At 46.0% G+C, this 19,342-nt stretch overlaps 1 protein-coding gene across 10 annotated transcripts in view; it reads right to left on the minus strand.

The window, feature by feature from the left end:
• Positions 1-18,484, minus strand: part of NLGN4X (neuroligin 4 X-linked) — a 289,067-nt gene extending 270,583 nt beyond the window's left edge. For 3 of the 10 annotated variants that reach the window (XM_032391095.1, XM_032391094.1, XM_032391086.1), the window contains exon 1: positions 17,848-18,479. The gene's annotated coding sequence lies outside the window, so the exon portion shown is untranslated. Of the gene's footprint in view, positions 1-14,987; positions 15,503-15,632; positions 15,826-16,920; positions 17,094-17,306; positions 17,573-17,847 lie in introns of those variants that run through there. The other 7 variants (XM_032391089.1, XM_032391091.1, XM_032391087.1 and 4 more) reach the window with 7 other exon arrangements.
• Positions 18,485-19,342: the final 858 nt, after the last annotated feature.

Genomic DNA, 19,342 nt, shown 5'->3' on the forward strand with positions numbered 1-19,342 from the left:
AATCCTCCTTTCTCAAGCTGAGTGATGGGTACATGGGATTCATGATTCCATTTTTTTGCAAGTACTTGAAATTCTCCATAGTAAAATATCCAGTCAGATTTCAAGTACATAGAAAAGGTCATTTTTCTAAGGATACAAATCAAAGTTTACAAATCAAAACACTAGACGGAAATACACACAACAAAATACATCATACCCCTATCATGAAGCATTTACATGGAAGGATTTGAAAATAAGTTATAGGAGCAAAACTGAATAAATATCCTAAAGGTAAAAAAATAATAATGATGATGATGATTAAGTTAAGTTATAACCTTCTGCCAGAATGAATCATGAGAAATAATGCTTAAGAAGATTTGTAATCATCCTCAAGTGGCTTTTGCTACCATATTGTGGGAAGTATAAAGCTCACGATGGCATAGATATGGATAGATATAATGTAAAGATGTGGCCCCTGGGTGGCTCAGTCCATTAAGCATCTGCATTCAGCTCAGGTCATGATCCCAGGGTCCTGGGATCGAGCCCCGCATCAGGCTCCCCACTCAGTGGGAAGCCTGCTTCTCCCTCTCCCACTCCCCCTGCTTGTGCTCTCTCTCTCTCAAATAAATAAATAAAATCTTAAAAAAAAAAAAAGCTCCTTGAAAAGGCTACAGTGTGCCTTATTCATAAAATGGACCCAGTTCCCAGAATTCCAACAAGAATGCTTCTTAACACATACTTAGGTGACCATCACCCGTGTGCATATTAAAGTTTTATATCAAAACGCACACCATGGGTTGAGAGAATGAGGTTACTTTTTAAAAGTATCGATTGTGGCCAGTAGAAGCATGGGGCCAGGCAGCCAACGTGACAAAATGGAACCTCCTCTGTGGGTCCGCCCTGGAAGTCTCGGGTCAGCGGTGTGTTCCTGCAACTTCATACGTGTTTGTCGAAAAATGCTAGCGTGGGTTGTGGGAAGGAACGGCGCCCACACCACTGCCGGGCTTTGCTTCCTACCTTGGAAGCTTACAAGCAAAGGCAAGAAACCTCTGTCATATACACTGTGCATGTGGCCGGTCCACTGAGGTTTTCTGCAGGAAATTTGGAGTTACCAAAATGCAAAGACTTCTTGGGGTCCAAATCATGGCAGCAAAACAGTAGAAGGAGCAAAAGGAGTAACCGTATGTATTGGAGGATACTGCCAAGTAGTACTGGAAGGATGCATTAAACATCCACGTGTCCATACCGATGTAAATGAATGATGCAATAAAGAAATAATTAGGAGCGTGCAGCACATCTTCCTCAGAGAAGAAGTCTAAGTCCCTGAGGTCAGTACTGCACCATCCAAGGCATGCAGCTGAATTCTCCGTGCTCCCCACCTTGCATGTACTTTAAGTGACTCGCTTCCAGAGCACAGAGGATGGAAAGGTGAGGGGTCACGAGACTTCACAGTAGAGAAACCCAGCAACCTACCACTACCTCAGCTGGGCAACATCATCAGGGAAAGTCCTGTGCACAGTACGCGCCCTTGATAGAGTGATAAAGACCATTCACCTCTGTGCAACCTCCCCCCCCACCCAAAACATATAATACTCTCTAACATCAGACAGACTCAAACTGGGGGGCATTGTACCCTCACACCACACAACAATGAAAGTCATGAAAAACAAGGTCATCCAAAGCGCCCCAGAGTACAGGAGAAATAAGGGAAACACACAGTGTATGCAATATGGTTCCCCCGAGGGGATCCTGGAACAGAAAAGGAGCATTAGGTAAAAACGGGTGAAATCGCAGTAAAGTCTGGGGTTTGGTTCACGGTAATGTGCTGGTGCGGGGTCCTCGGTTGGGACTGATGTCCCAACGGCAATGCAGTGAGCTAACCGGGTGCAGGTAAACAGGCACAGTCTATACTCTTCACATCATGTTTTGTAAAACGAGAACGACTTTAAAGTTTACTTCTAAAAATGAAAACAGTATTGCAAAAATGTCCTAAAGGGAAAAAAAAAGGGTTAAATTCTGTACAATCAATCAACGTTTAAGAATCAAAGGATCCGCGTTGCAACCCAGGGAGGGAGGGGGTCTGCCAACTTCTTATCGCTGAAATTTTCCATGCACTGGAATAATCAGCTCCTGGTTTTAATCCTGGGGAATCAAAGCCCCGAGGTATGAAAGCAATAACAACAAAGTTCAAGTTTCAAAATGCCTCTCACTGAAATCAGAAAGGATCCGTTTAAAGTGCTTTTGCATTAAGGCATCGTGGGAAAAATCGTTGAGTACGCGGAACAGAAAGATAGCGCCCTCCCCACGCACAGCTCCAGGCTCGGGATCTTAGGTCACAGTGCAAAGCATAAAGGGCGGGTAATTATGCAGGTGAGCTGCGTGTCAAACAATAATTAATTCTCAGGGACACAGAAGTCATCTCCATAAAAGCTGGGATGCTCTAATCCTCCAGGTTCCTCAGGTGTGCATGACAACAGACCATCATCCAAAAATGTGAGGGTCAGAGTGCGCTTTGTTGACGCACAAGATAGGGCATGATGCTCACGGTAAGTCAGCCATTCTCATGCTGACTCTGATACGGATGAATCGTAAACATACAGATTTCCCTGCATTGAAGAGCCTGTCTTTTGTTTGTTCATCTGTTTTGGGGTTTTTTTTTGTGTGTCTGTGATTTCGCATATTAGTGAAATCATATGGTATTTGTGTTTCTCTGTTTGACTTACTTCAGTTAGCATAATTCCCTACCAAAAAAAAAAAAAAAAAAAAGTCTCAAATCCAGAGAACTGACGGTCTCCAGAGGGCGCGCGGGGGGGGGGGGGGGGGATGGGAGAAACAGGTGAAGGGGGTTCAGAGGGACAGCCTCTGGGTTATAAAAATAACTCACAGGGATGAAAAGTACAGCACAGGGAATAGAGTTAATGATATTGTAATACAGGTCTCACCGGGAGCATGGAGGAATCTATAGCATTTCGAATCAATATCATACACCTGAAACTCACATAACATTGTATGCTAATCATACTCCAATTAAGCAAAAAACAGGTTTCGCGGAGTCACCCCCAGATTGGGGTAATCAAAAGATACCATGCCAAGACAGGACATGCACAGACCAGCTCCTGTGGACCGAGCACCCTGATCTGCCTTCCCTCCGTCCCCCCCGCCCCCAGCTGAAGACCTCCCCTGGCACCTGTCAGCAAAATCATTTACCTTGTTAAATTTCTGCAAAGAAAAGCAGGTTTCGAAACTGACCTCCTGTGCTTTGTTCTGTGAATGGATAGGATGATTTGGGAAACAGAGATGTATCAGACCCTGAAATTTCAGGCAATTCCCCTTCAGTTTCGTGAACAGTGTTTTAAAAGTACTGAGCAGGGGCACCTGAGTGGCTTAGTCAGTTAAGCATCTGCCTTAGGCTCAGGTCATGACCTTGGGGTCCTGGGATCGAGCCCCACGTCCGGCTCCCTGCTCAGCGGAGAACCTGCTTCTCCCTCTCCCTCTCCCCTACGCTCATGCTCTCTCTCAAATAAATAAAATCTTTAAATTAAGTAAAATAAATAAAAGTACCCACCAGCTGGGATAAATCATGGAAGCTCCATGTGACTCACTTTCTTTCCACATAAATGGAGGGGAATACAAACGTTTGTTCGGTTTCTTACAAGCCCTAACAATCTGTGATCCTAAAGTTATTGCCTGGTATTATCATGAATATTCCAACAAACTCTATGTTGTATGTGATAAAGGCAATTTAATCATCACTGAGGCGGATTTTTGTATTCCCCCAACTGCAAGTGGATGAAGACATATACTTTTCTAGAATCACTGCACCCTGCACTCCATACCCTCTCCCCACCCCGAAAAAAATAATCCATAAAATTGAAATAGCCACAAAGCTTACATAGCAGCTACTTGTTTGTCCTGGGAAGCAGGCTGGGAAGGTTGTCAGAGCAGAGGAGGAGGAGAGGAGGAAGGAAGAGAAGCTCTGGGGAGGATCAGCCCCAGGAGCCACCTGCCTCACCCACCACAGATGACTGGCAACACCATTAGGAACACATGTAGTTTACGGGGTCCTTCCTCCAGAGAGAATTTGCCAACCCGCAAGTTTGAAGAGAAACCAGAGGAAGCAAAGACCGTGGGTGGCATGGTCACCGATAGCTGTTTCAACACCTGGGAGACCCAGGGATGCCCGGCAACGTGTCACAGAACGCCCCGGGCTCCGCGCCTCGCTCCAGGCACGCCCTGAGGCCCCGCAGATGCTGCAGATTTGCAGGCTCAGCTGTGGTTTCTCTGAATGAAACAGCCTATTTGGGGGCGGTGGGGGGGGGTATAGTTTATGGTTAAATATAGCATTGCAACCTGCTTCCCCTCCTCGTTGTCTCATCCTTAAGTTTAAAAGAGAGAAAAGGTAAACGGGGACCTTGGAAAGGTTTAGCAATAGACTTGTAAGAACCCAAGTTTGTCGCTGTAACTAATAGGTTTGCATTTTTACCGATTCCGACATGCTATTACAGAATGCAGGGTACGTTTTGTCTTTTACAAACCTTCAGGGGACGCCTGGGGGGCTCGGTCGGTCGGTGAAGTGCCCGCCTTTGGCTCAGGTCATGATCTCAGGGTCCTGGGATCGAGTCCCGCATCGGGCTTCCTGCTCGGCGGGAGTCTGTTTCCTCCCTCTCCCTCTGCCCCTCCCCCAGCTCATGCTCTCTCTCGCCCTCTCTCAAATAAATAAATAAAACATTAAAAAAAGACTCTTCAGAAACCGCTCGCTTCGGCAGCACATACACTAAAAATCTTCAGAAAGATAGGTTTCCCAATAAAAAGTAAATTATGTATACATATGTGAATATATACGAATATTTATATAATTTATATACTTAAATTATATAGATATCAATTATATATACTGATGTATATTTATATATTTACATATGTATGCTGATATTTTATATACAAATATATAAATCAGATAAATATATAATATTTATATAATATAAAATATCAGTATACATGTAGGTTTTTTTATGTATAAAATATGCATGCATGTTATATTTTATATATATAAAACCAACATAAAATATGCTGTTTTTATATATATATTTATATATATATCATAAAACACCTTTGCACAAAGAATTGAAGAAATGTGTGAACTGATTCATCCTCATAATATGCTACCGTTTGATTTCTACTATGAACCTAGATTGTCAGGAGTCTTTTGTTGAGATGGTATTTTTCCCACATTACAAATAACTACCATGACTACCTTCCAGTTTTATTGGGTTGTGTGGGGGTTTGTTGTTGTTGTTGTTTTAAGATTATATTTATTTACTTATTAGAGCGACAGAGTGAGGGGGAGGGAGAGGAAGAGAGAATCTCAAGCAGACTCCATGCTGAGTGCAGAGCCCGAAGTGGGGCTCGATCTCACGACTGTGGGATCACGACCTGAGCCGAAACCAAAAGTCAGGTGCTAAACTGAGCCACCCGGGTGCCCCCAGTTTTGTTGTTTTGTAATAATTTTGTTGCCCGTTTTTGCATGCTCTACAATTCACCACCTAGCACTCCTTTCACATTGCTGTTTTATGCTATAACAACTTCAGTTTTCTCCCACTTTCTGCTCTGCCATTCTAGAATCCCTGCTTTATACAAGGGTCCCCCCCTCTCTGTGGGGGATACGATTCAGGACCTCCCCGTGCATGCCTGAAACGGCAGAGAGTACCAAACCCCACATATAGCATACATGCATACCTATGATAAAGTTTAATTTATAAATTAGATGCAGTAAGAGAGTCACAATAACTCATAATCCAAAAGAACAAGTATAATCATATATTCTAACAGAAGTGATGTGAATGTGGTCTGTCTCTCAAAATACCTTCTTGTCCTGTCCTCACCCTCCCTCGCGTGATGAGGGGAAATGATCCGATGCCTGCCGGGGGAGGTGAAGGGCAGAATGCAGGTGTTGTGACCCGTCCAAGTGGGAGGCTAGGTCAGGAGGAGACGTACCTTCTTCCTCAACACGGGGGACAGCATTAAGACCCAGGGGTAACTGAAATCCAGGGATGAGGGGGGAGCACCGTACGATCTTTCTCTGCATATTTAACTTTTTAAAAGATTATTTATTTATTTATTTGAGAGAGGACAGAGAGAGCATGAGTGGCAGGGGAGAGGGAGATGGAGAAGCAGGCTCCCTGCTAAGCAGGGAGCTCGACACAGGACTCAATCCCAGTACCCTGGGATCATGACCCGAACCAAAGGCAGACGCTTCACCGACTGAGCCACCCAGGCGCCCTCCTGCACATTTAACTATTACTTAATTTTCATGTAACTTAGACTTTCTCCCTGGGTCTGCTTTACCATTTTCCTCGGAGAGAACCATTTTCTCCTGCGTCAACTGCTGGGGTACACATTTCAGCTACTTACCCTGAACTCTGTGCTAACAGACAAAGTCGAATCCAAAGTAAGATGTTGGCCTTAGGGGGGTATTTTTTTGTATTTTTTTTTCCCCAAATGTCTACTTCCCAAGGATTCTAATTCTCTAACGGCATGAATTCCAAATAATTCTCTGTAATGCGATCCTTACTATTGCAGCTCTTCGCACAGAATGAGCTCAGCACGTGCACGGTTTACAATATATACACGCAGGGGGGCGCCTGCGTGGCTCGGATGGTTAAGCATCTGCCTTCGGCTCAGGTCATGATCCCAAGATCCTGGGATCGAGCCCCACGTCGGGCTCCTGGCTCAACGGGGAGCCTGCTTCTCCTTCTCCCTCTGCCTCTCCCCCTGCTCATGCTCTCTGTCTCTGTATCTCTGTGTCTCAAATGAATAAATAAAATCTTTAAAAAAAAAAAAAGGTGACATGGAACACTCACATTAGGCAGTGTTAAATGAAATCTGGGTCTCCCAGCTCCTGCTGGCTTACGTCTGGGGCACACGTATCACCCCAGCGTCCCCTAGGCCAGGCAGCCTTCTTTTTGCCAAGGCTCCAGGTCACCTCCCCACCCCGTATGGAACATCTTCACCTATCTGTCCAACTCTAGGACTTTGTCCTCTTAATGTAGCTAAAATATAACAGTGTTACCATCTTCATCTGAAAACTATAAAATGAACCTGACTGCTAATATTTAAGCTCTATGGCCCTGGTGATTTTGCCTTTAACTATTTGAAAAAGATTTATCAACATTGAATTAAGCCATTATTTTGTAACAGTGAACATAGGACATGAGAGATTAAACACACACATGCACACACACACACACTAGAAGGGAGATTCTGATATAAAACTTCCTTGTTCTGAATCATAAGACTTTGGTTCATGTTTTACTGTTTCTACCCACCCCACACAATATTTTTTTAAATTTCTATGAAAGACATGCAAAATGGCATTGTTAAATGGATTGTCATATGGATAATAAACAACATAGTCTTTTTAGCCTTCAACAGATATTAAATACATAAATGTAATGGGGGGGGAAAGAATAGCAAGATTATTTGTGCAGATTACCCTGACAATTGAAACGCTCTCAAGGAACATTAGATTCTCTTAGTTCTTCTTTCTGCTCTGTCAATAAAATATAATACAAGGATTCTCAACATAGTTCTGTGATGATAGTTATGTAATTTGGGTTAACACTCATTACAAGGAATCTGAAATTATCTGTCACGTCCCTGAATCCATTAGCACGAGGCTCCCCAAGTCCTTAATGTGCCTGTCTTCAGGGTAAAATTCAAGAGAGGGGTATGACAGGTGAAGTTCTCCAAAATTAGTTGAGCTGGCATCCTCCTCAAGAGAGAATCTCGGATTCGGAACTCTTTCCATCAATTGCTATCACTTTTGCATGATTTTTGAAAGAATCGCCACAAGAGAAAACCTTTCTCTGGGACAATGTCATCTTGCCCATCCGAGTCACGTGGTCTATTTTCAAGGCTGGTGCGTGAAGCTGAAAGATCTCACGTGGTGGAAAAAAGAGATTCCAGCAACGGTGGTGCAGTATGAGCTGATTATCTGTGATCTTTCAATTTCCGAGACTCAGGGACAGTAGGAGTCAAGGTGCTGCTCACGCCTTCGGGATGCTGACAGAGCTAACAATTGCCTGTTGATTTTTATAATGACCATAAGGAACCGGCGGGGATCGACGAGAACATGTCTACCACCGAAGGCTCATACAAGCAGCACAGCAAAAATGTCTCAGGAGCATGCCGTTCTTGGTGGAGTCAAAGTCCTCTGCTTTATGCGTTTACTCATAGATTTGCCGAACTGAAAATCAGTGTTTTACAAATATGGGGTTTGACAGCTTTTAAAAAGAGACCGAGCCGCACACATATGGCAAGAGAAGGATCCTTTCAGATTGTCATGGAAACTCTTTGCTGTTACGATTTGCTACTGTTTCCTGACGATTTGATCTCTGCCTCTTATCTAGTTAAGTTTATGATTCCTTCAGCCCTTTAAGGACCAAAGAGATCTCATTACTCCCCAAAACAGAAGAGAGCTAGGAAGCAAGGGGGGGCAGGGACAGAAGGGGAGAACCCGTAATACACACCACAAACAGGAGGGGGTGATACATTCATGACCCAAAGACCTTAACCACGTTCTTATGAGCATTCACACCCAGGGGTTTTTGAGAGTTTTGGCATATTCCCAATTCATCTCTTTACTACCAGCACTAAACTTACCCCCCAGCTTATAACTGGCATATAGTACATGTTCAATCAAATAGCTCAAGGGAAGAAAGCAAGAGCAAACACAAGAAACAAACCTCTAGTGCAAGAAGAAGCTAGTTTTCCAGAAAAACACAAAAATACCTTAGTCACACAATTTCTTTCCTGCCAGGGCTCACTAAGGAGCTCCATTCCTGAGTCTACCATACTGGTTTTTCATGTTGAACAAGGCCACCAAGAGACCAACAGAACGTATCGCATGGTGGGCAGACAGATGCACAGACTGGGTGCTGTGGCCACCACCACCCCCATGCTCATGGCCGTCTTTCCTGCCCACGTACCCGTAGATAGTTGCAGTCTTTTTTGTATGGTATGCTTTTTTTTTTTTTTTTGGAATGTCATTGACACACAATTAGTTTCAGGTGTTCAGAGTCTTTCTGGAGAGGAGCAGAAGTTGCCTACCCATCCAAGCAGGAAAGATGCATGGCTAGCTACATGGTCCCCCTGACAGAAGAGGTCCCCAATGGTTCACAAAAGCACACAAGATATGAATTAATTACATTTCCATGAGGACTGCAATATGCCTCTCCCCACATGCACGCGCGGTAATAGATCTTCCAAGCTGTAGTTTCTGTGGATAGTTTCTGTGGACCATTAAATATCGATACTGTGGACCAGCCTGGAAACCTACTCACCACATACGATACTTCCTTCTGGAAAATGCAGGACTGTCTATCTACCTAGATCTACAAATGCACTATATATTTACAGTAATTTTTGATGTAGTAATTTATTATGTAGGCTATATATTTATATAAAATTATAAAACACGTAATTGTATATATAATCTATGTCTAAATGAATTCATTCATCAAGATACCTAAAAGTTAAAAAAAAGATATATAAAAGCTTTCCAGTGAATTGTGAAATATACCAAGTTTAGATGATGAAGGCTTTCTTCATCAATTACATAAATTGAATGTAAATATAATTATATAAATGGATAGCACAGAAGTACAATAATGACTGTATATAAATGTAATCCTATATACTAGTAATTGTATACATTTTTTTTTAATTTTTTTATTGTTATGTTAATCCCCATACATTACATCATTAGTTTTAGATAAATTGTATACATTTTTAAATGAAATTTGGCTAGTTAAATGATGCAAGGTTTCTAGATACGATTTGCCAATAAAATTATTTTATGCAAGAAACAGTTCATAGTTGGGGCTCCTGGGTGGCTCAGTCGGTTGAGCGTCTGCCTTTGGCTCAGGTCATGATCCCGGGGTCCTGAGATCTGTCTCTTTCTCACCATCTGCCTCTCCCCCAGGTCATGCTCTCTCTCTCAAATAAATAAATAAAATCTTTAAAAAAAGAAAAAAGAAACAGCTCCTAGTTATGTTGTGGCTTTAAGTGTCTAGAGGCCACTCATGCCTACACGCTAACATATTGATGTGCTGGGGACCTCAGTGTGTTTGCAGTCTTGTAATGTGGAATCCTATTTCTAAAGACCCCGTGCCCGGTGGGGGAGTGAAAAGCCAGGAGAGGAGAGCCAAGCTGCACGCATTCACCTTCCCCAGTGACTGTCTGCTGGGATTTCTCAGTGTTTCGCGGGTAGGCGCCACATGAATGAACAGTCCGGGCGGAATGGGAATGCAGAGGAGTTCTGCAGGAAGGGAGGGACCCAAGACCATAAAGAGACTATTGTGAGTTTCTCAACTGTTGTGGCTTCAAGCTTCTGGGTGTTTATGAAAGGAATCACTGGGTTTCTCTTCTGTGCTAATACAATGCCACAACGTTTCAATGGCCACAGCCTCTCCACACAGCCCCTATGGCACCAAACAAATAAAGGGCAAGGCAGATAAAAGGGTGATGGGCTTAGCCTTTTCAAAGGAGGGCCCAGTTTGGTCCGTGAAGAAATTGTGCATTTCTCCATCCCAGTATGCAAGAAGCTACGAGATCGATGTCCGTGAAGGGGTAGCATCTTATTGCAATGATCATATAGATGATTTCACCATTAACGTGGGTGATGGATAACTTGTTAGGAAATATGGCTCCAATTAGGAGACAAAACTTCAAGGACGCATGGAGATCGTGGATAGTTGCCCCTAAATACATACTCTCCATTTATTTAGGTCCCATTACGAATGAACGTCTTCACCCTCAAATGAGAAATACTCACAAGCGCTTTGCAGGTCACTCACATGACGAATATTTCAGTATGACGTATGATTGGTACATGACAGAGAGGAGGCACGAAAAATGGGGAAAATGGGACAAAATCACATCTTTCCTTCTAGTATATTTTGTGTAGGTGTAATGTGTTGCACTGGCTGAAAAAAAAAACATTTTATGCAAGAAAAAGCTCTTGGCAGGGCGCCTGGGTGGCTCAGTTGGTTAAGCATCTGCCTTCAGCTCAGGTCATGATCTCAGGGTCCTGGGATCGAGTCCCGCATCAGGCTCTCTGCTCAGTGGGGAATCCGCTTCTCCCTCTACCCCTGCCTCTGCGTGCTCAATCTCTCAAATAAATAAATAAATCTTAAAAAAAAAAAAAAAAGAAAGAAATAGCTCTTGGTTATGCTTGTGCATCTGGGCATCTGTCTGTATATAAACACACACGTTTCAATTATTACCACATTCCTTTAGACCACAAGGGCATATCCGACTGGTAGAGGTGATGCATTTGTTTAAAAAAAAAGTGTTTTTCTGTTTCACCCCTAGTGCATTCACAGCTATCCTTAAGTAGGAAGCATTTGCAAACAATGAAGGCACATGATCTCACGGGGTTCTGGTCTCCACACCCCACCCCATTATTCCTGAGAGCAAAACCCCTTCAATGCCGCAGGCCATCCAAGTAATGCAACACGCGTCCGTGCCCCAGTTCTGAACCAAGCCTTGGTGATGTTGAAATACGAAACAAGGAAAATGACACCGAGACCAAATCCCATCAGAGCCGTGGGAACAGACCAAGACACCTTTGCCACACTTTGCAAAAATGAGCATCAACCTTCAATGCTGTTTCCCATCAGTGCCACTCAGGGTCATTAACCCTGGTTCTTTTTTTTTGAAGGATCCAAAACCTGACCAAGAAACGCAACTTCAAACTAACCAAGTCGTTTCTTTTTATTGTCCAAAGAGAGCAGGTAAGGTTCCACACTTTAAAGAAGTGCACTTTGCAAAATATGTATCCTTTGCTCCTCCTGGGCAAAAAAAAAAAAAAAAAAAAAAAAGAGCAAGCAACCAGAAACACAAAAGGCAATGGAGCCTAGAAGAGAAGCTGACTGATGCCTTCAAGTATGTAACATAGTCAAATTCCAAAACTCATAGAGTGGAATGCTGGTTGCCAGGGGCTGGGTAAAGCGAGAAATGGGCATTAGCAATCAATGGGCATAACCTTTCAGCTAAGCCAGGTGAGTAAATTCTAGAGATGAGCAACACAACCTTGTACCGAGCGTCAGCAATACTGTGTTGTTCGCTGAAAAGTTTGCTAAGAGGGCAGATCTCAGCTTCCATGCTCTTACCCCAACAAAATAAAATTTAAAAATGCACCTGGAATGATAACTTCAAGATGCAGGGTCTCATCATCCCATGAGGAATTAGCTTCTTGAAACCAGAATGCTCAGCAACATTAACATGCAGAACCAAGAAGGTCCCATTGTAAGCCCAAAATAGAACTCAGTTACTGTAGGGACTCCCTATTTATAGAACATACATTTTAAATAAAGCCACCCAAACAAAACTCTGGATAATTTCCACACATTTCCAAACAGCTGTGAAAGCACATGCCATTCCATTAACACTATCCTGAATAAAGATCTGTCTCCTGGAGATTTATTCCAATGAGGTTTTAGGCTTTATGCTTCCTCATTTCCTCCCTAAATTATACAAAGATTACTCTTTTCCCCTCTGGAATCAGTTCAATACAACCTCATCTTACTCCATAGTTTATGTTCATTGGGGTTTGGTTTGTTTTCCTTCAGGTACCGCCTCTGGGAGGAAGGGGGGGGTGGGGTGAGATAAGAGGATCATTCCGGAAACTGGCCAATTTGCGCAGGCAGGTGGAGCTCAGGTATGCAAACACCCGCAACAGGTGAACTCAGCACTCAGTGTCTGGAGTTTGAAGAGAGCCCTAAGGGGACTGGCTGTGCCCCTCTACCGACCTTCCGTTGCTGTGAGTTTAGGAGCCTTTTATTTATCTTTGTTTAGTTATAACCGCCGCAGAGAGAAAAGCTTCGCATGCATGTTTGCGGAAAGGCCATCGACAGCAAAATGGCGAACGTCTAGGCTGCACCAGTTGATTTCTACCCCCTGCTCATTTCTGTTCCTCTGTTCTCCCCAAGAAAAGGAGGGTTTCCCATCGTGCCATTCACGAACCAAAGAACAGTGGAGGCTTTGAAAGGCCCCATGTAGGTTGTTGAGAGAAAAATGACAAAACTGGAAAATATTCATTGAGCGAATGGCCCATGAATGAGCGCACAAGAGATGACCTAATTGCCTACGACCACGTGGCCTTCACCTCCGAGATTCTCACTTTCTCTCCCTGACCGGGCAGACACGGTCTATTGGATCGGAAACTGATAGCTGACAAGTTTAAGAAATCAGCTGTTATGACATAGAAGACACAGTCTGTCTTCACATCATTATTATCATTTAACGTAATTAAGTAGAACATGAAGTCTCTTCTCAAAGGATATGGTATCCAGGAAAAAAAAAAAAAAAAATTGCACAACTGGTTTAAACTAACCCCTGAACATATTTTTCTCATTTGGGAATAGAACATATATCGTTAAGGTGGAAAACATTATAGAAAGGACACAGACTGGTTTATATACAAAAAAGAAAAAAGAAAAGTGTTCCTTACACTTGAAATCAGCATACTGAAATCAGCTCTCCCAATGTTTTAACCAGAGAAGCCTATCTGCAGAGTGAGGATTTAGGAACTTAAAATATGTTTATCTTGAAACTTCATTGGAATAAAATAAATTCCATCAACAAGTTGCATTACTGACCATACTCAACCATATACTCAATGTTTAAAATATGGAGCTCCAATTAAAACGAGACAATCTTAAACAGAGGCCGGATCCCATGCACACTTGAATGTTTACTTTTGTGAAAACCATCTCCAGGCTTTTTTTTTTTTTTTTTTTTTGTGGTCTGGGCATAAGAGCGCCTATATTCTAAAGAGTTCTGAAAAAGACCCTTGCACATTCTGAAAGCAATGTAACAGGCTTAGTCAGTAAGCACGCTATCTTTGTGCAGAGACCAGAAGCTTTCCACAAATTACTACAAAGAAAACCAAATGAAAAGGCCAAGTTCAGAAATAAAGAAAAACCCCCATATACTTATCATTAGTCTACACATTCCATGCCAAAAAAAATAATAATAATGAACTTTTGACAATCCTCAAGTTCATTCACTTGCAAATTTAGCAACAGCTCTGTTCCTGCCCCTCAGTTATGTATCAGTTATGTATCAAGTATCTTTTTCTATTCTTAGATTTGGGTAAAAATTAGCTGGATCGCTGGATTTAAGGCCAAACCTACATTCAGCATTATTTAAGAAAAAAAAAAATACAAAGGAAAGCAACAATTTCTTTATCCAAGAAAAATATGTCAAAACACCTTAAAGACGGCTTCCAAGCACAGCTATTATTATGAAAATACAATTATCATTCAATTCCTGCTCCAAATCATTCTGGCTTCCCAAAGAACACAATCCTCTCATTTGAATTCAGTGATTTAAAACTGATGAAGTAATTTTCCACTTGCTACAACTGGTCCTGATCATTTTCTTACACGTCAAGGATGATACTCTTGAAAACGGCCATGTCTACAAATATATGCCATACATATAAACCATATATATATATAGTATATATATACATATTGGATTTCCTTGGATAACACAATACTGGAAGTCTAATCTGAAAAAAATATATATAGTTGCAGAACCCTCCGTGAAATTCTTATGTTCTCGATATGGGGACGAATACAAATACAAAACCCAGATTTTTTTTTTTTTTCTGGAAATAAGGGATGGATGCAACAATGTGCCATTAACCGTCTGTCTGAGATTTTCACAATTGCTGTTAACCCCTTCCTACAGACAACTGAAGGCATGGAATACTTCTCCACTCTGCCCCCCCAGCCCGCTCCCCACCGCCCCCACAAAAGCGCAGATTTCTGTGCAGTCTGCTCATTTCTCTGCGCTCTGCCACCCTCTAGGAAACCGGTTAAGCATCTCCCTTCCAACCGTGGAGCTCGGTTAGCGGCTGCTGTTGGTTTGTTCTGATGGAAAGTCAGATCTTTCTTCTGTCCTGGTCATTTAATTTCTGGCGGAAGGAGGTTACCTACCAACAATGGTCTTCACCTGGCCCTTGCGTATTGCCTGCGGAACGCCCACACACACTGGAAATTCTGCACCACGATAACTAGGTCTCCCTAAACTTTTTCTTTTTCTTTTTTTTTCTTTTTCTTTTTGCTTCTCTGCGTCCTTCAAATCCTGCTAAGTGCTGACTCCGGGCACGGACCTCGCTCGCCCCACCTCTCACTAGAAGACAGTTAATGCAACGCGCCCTGGATGTGGGAGCTGATCCAGCGGTAGATCCCTTCCAAAACGCATAGGATATGAGCACATAAAACCGTTCCCCCCCCCACAACTGACCAAATAGGGGGGAAAAAAAAAATCCAATCAAAAGAAGAATCCATACTACCACCTTGTGGATTCTGCTCGCAAGAACAGCACCTGCTAGATTTAAGAACCCCCACCCCAAATTTCTTAAGTTGGGTCCAAAAGACAGACTGGGATCCGCGGTGCTCGCTCGCCCCAGTCCCGCCGGCGCGCTCGGGTTAACGCAGTCCGCGCACCCGGCGCCTGGCCAGAGCTGCGGCCGGGACACACCGCGGGGGCCGGCCCCCCAGCCACCCCCGGGCCCCCCAACGCTGCCTGCTGCGTCCCCTCCCCCCCGACCCCGATAATAAATAGAAAGAGACCCGCACCTGCCGGTCGGTTCAGGAGAAGGAGTCAGAGCAAAGACAACCCGCAACCAAAAAAAAAAATAAAGGGAGCAAGCCTTTGCTGGGGCAGGGGCGGGAGGGATGCGGAGGACGTCTTCCCCGCGCCCCTCGCCCTCCGAGCCGGACGCGCGCTCCCAGGTGGTCCCGCGGGCCCGGGGGTGCGGGGCTCCGAGCGCCCCCGCCCCCGCGCCCGCCCCGGGAAGAAAGGGCGCTGTGTCTGGCGGCGAGCGGGCCCCGGAATGGTGCGCCCGGGCCCAGGGCTGCGCGCCGCACGGGGCCCCGAACTGGGCGCGCAGACCCCGGGGCCGGCCCGGGAGACCCGCGCCGAGGACTCGGAGCCCGCGCGCCCGCCAAGGGCCGAGGGAGCCGGGGCAGGGTCGGGGGGCGCGGGCGGGGAGGCGGGGGGGCGTCCAGCAGGCAGCCAGGCGAGCGCGCCCGGGGAGGCGGCGGGCGTCCGGGAGAGCGGGCGGGGGAGGGGACAGCCGAGGGGTCGGCCCCTGCGCGCAGCACCGCCAGCCCCCGATCCCCCGCAGGGTCTGCAGCCGAGCGACACTTGCCCCCACCGCCCACCCCCGCCCGCACGCACGTCCGCAGGTCGGGCTAAGGGGCGCCGCCGCGGCCTGGGGGAGGGGGCGGGACTCAAGTTCACCGGCTGGCTCCGGGGTCTCACAGCCCCGCGCCCACTCCCCATTGTGCCCCCACCCCCGCCTCGGGCAGCCGGGAGCCGGATCTTTGCGCTCAGCTCTGCCCACTGGAGTGGGAGGGGGGCCAGGCCGAGCCGCGCGGGATTGGGGGTGGGGGTGGGAGAAATCGGCCGCGAACGCCGGAGTGGGGTGGGGGTGGGGGGGCAGGAGGGAATTTGCAGCGCGGGACGGCGGAGAGCTTTGGGATGGGGGTTTGTGCTAGGTTGCCCGAGGCCATGGGGGGGCCCACATATCGGAACCGACTCCCCAGACTCCCCACCTCCAGCACAGGCCAGGGTACCGGCCGGCCGTGCGCCCCGCGAGCTCTGCTCCCGGGAACCGGGTTCTCTGTGGGCAGCGACTTGGGGTCTGCATCCCCCTGAGACCCGGGCTGCGGCGCCCGGCGCCTGTCCCCGCAGCTACCAACTTTTGTGGTCCGGCAGACAAGCAAGCAGCGCGGGGATGGTGCTCGCCAGGCAGCTGCGTGCCCCCCGAAAAGGTCCAGGCCAGACCCAAAGGCTCCCGAAGCAGCAAAACACCACCCTCCCCCCCTTAACTCCGCTTGCCTCCCCCCTACCCACACGCACGGGAAAAGGGGGGCATGGAGCCCGCTCCCCAGCTCTGCAGAAACAGCTCGAAGCTACCGTCATTTGGTCTCCACCCGGGGTCTCCGGCGCGCCCGGGTCGCTCCCCAGCAAAGCCCAGCCAGGTCCTAATCAATCACGTGCGTTATTTCGTGCATCACATCACCCGTCATCTTCTACGAGGCCAGCAGACGATGGAGGAAAAAAAAAAAAATCGCTTAATGCAACCCCAGCCAAGCCTGTTTTCCTTTTTTCTCTCTGGTTAACCCCCCCGCGCCAAAAAAAGCACCCGAGGAGGTGGTAGCTGAGTTTCCTTAAAGAACAGGAGGGGGAAAAAAGGGGGGGGGAGAAAAAAAACAAAACAAAACAAAAAGCCCGTGGTTGCTCACAGTCTTGCAGAAGTAGTCTTGTCTGTGTATCTCCAGTCCCGGTTTGCAGAGAACTGGCGCTGAGCTCCTGCTCTCCCCCTACTGCAGATAAATTTTTTTCCTCCTCTCCCCGCCACACTCTTCTGTTTATTTGTATGTAAGACAGCGCTACTTTGTAAACACATCACACTCGGCCCCAGAGCCCTTCAAATAGCTGATTGCAGCAAAATGCTTCCAAACCAAGGGGGTCCCCAATTTTTTTTTTTTAAGTGAAAAGGAAAAAAAAATCAAATGTTTCTGTGGAGCTGTGCATGAAGCTGACACAGGACGCGCCACACATACATGTCCACCCTCCCACCCACACCTAAGAAATGGAGCGGCAGATGGGAGAAAAGTCTTGTTCGGATTTCCAAAATAAAATGAAAGAACAAATGCTGGATGAAGTGAAGCCCAAGCGCCTTTGGTGAGGCTTTTGCTGGGGAGAGCACACACAAGTCCGAATGTTTAAAAGGCTTTAAAAATGCATCAGGAACCCAGAGACACGTCTTAAAACGGCACCTACCTTAGTCGTGGAAAAGCTGCATTAGCTGGGGCTGCTCTTTTTAACACGTCCAGATTTTTCTAGGGAAACCCTGGCTGAGGGTAGGATTCGGGGAGGCTGTGTTGCATCCAGGAGCTGGTGCTTTCTCGAATTCCCCACCAGAGCTGCTCCTCCAAAGGAATGTGGGGACCACCGCGGCGGCCGTTTGGAGGAAATTCGTTGTTTCGGCCCTAAAGAGTCAGGAGGAGAAAGCAACCGAGTCGTAGCAGGAAAGGGCAGAGCGAGGTCTGAATAAGAGCTCTGTGCTGAGAGACAGAGACGGGTCTGCGAGGAAAAGGGGAGATTGAAGACAGAGCTCCTGATGTCTCCCCGATCCCCCTCTGCTATTGGACCAAACTGAATGAAATTTATAAAGCCAGCAACCAATAGATCTCCGCACTCGGTCCCAACAGAAACCACATCCTCAGCTACAAGCGAATGCGAAGAGCCGCTAATCCCAGGGCAAACCAGCTGTGGCAGAGATCCCCGGGGCCGGGGTGGCGAAACAGGTGAGCGCGTCACACTGGGCCACCATGCCACCACCGGGCGCGCAACGAAGCTGGCTCCCTGGCTCCTCGGCTCTCCTCCACCCCAAACTCCCTACAGTATTTGCAAACATCTTTAACTCTTGGAGGGTTTGCACTGCAAGGGCGCCAGCAGAGAGGAGCTATTCCCTGTGGTCAGGCTCACAAATGTGTTACTGTTGCCTATATTGGGAAGCAAGAGTATCTATCTTTTTTTTTTTTTTTTTTGGCACCAAATTGCAGTGGAAGGTCTGTAAAGGACAGACCCTCCCTGATGCCCAGGTGATGGGTCGATAGCTTTTGTTGGTTTCTTTTCTGATACAGTCATGTTTTTGATGGATACACAACCCTGGAGATGTTGCTAGGATTTGGCCAGTTATTTTTAAATAGCTCATCTTTGCTTCCAGGGTCCAGGAGTTTATCTTTTCCTGGCCAATTCTAACTTTGGTGATATGAGCTGGTATTTATCATTGGCTTAGAAGGAGTTGGCTCTGCATGGGCAATGTCTGAGGGTCCCTAAGTGATAAGTCAGGGGACGCCGTGTAGTGCGGTGGCTAAAACTACGTTGCTTGGGCTCAAGTTGCGTATGACCTCAGGCGTGGATTTAAATGTTCTGTCTCTGTCTCTGCATCCGTAAAATGGAGAAGATAGAAGTAAAGACTTCCTCGTATCATCGTGATATGAGCTGGGTTAACACAAGGACTCAACATGCAAGAAGCTCTAAATTAATGCTTGCTTTTCTTAAAATTATTTCACAGGCCCAAGAATTTATTTATTAAAGGAAAGAGATACTGTCCCCTACCCAAAGGACATCCTCACTATTGCTTCTGCACTTAGACGACAGACCGAGGCATCCAACCAGCACTCAGTATTTGCTGTGTTGGGATAATTAGGGATTCCTCACACGTTTTGAGAGAGGAACTCACGGTGGGCGGGGGGGGGGGGGGGGGGGG

The sequence above is a fragment of the Phoca vitulina genome, unplaced genomic scaffold (genome assembly GCF_004348235.1).
Source record: "Phoca vitulina isolate PV1807 unplaced genomic scaffold, GSC_HSeal_1.0 scaffold60, whole genome shotgun sequence".
Taxonomy (NCBI): domain Eukaryota; kingdom Metazoa; phylum Chordata; class Mammalia; order Carnivora; family Phocidae; genus Phoca; species Phoca vitulina.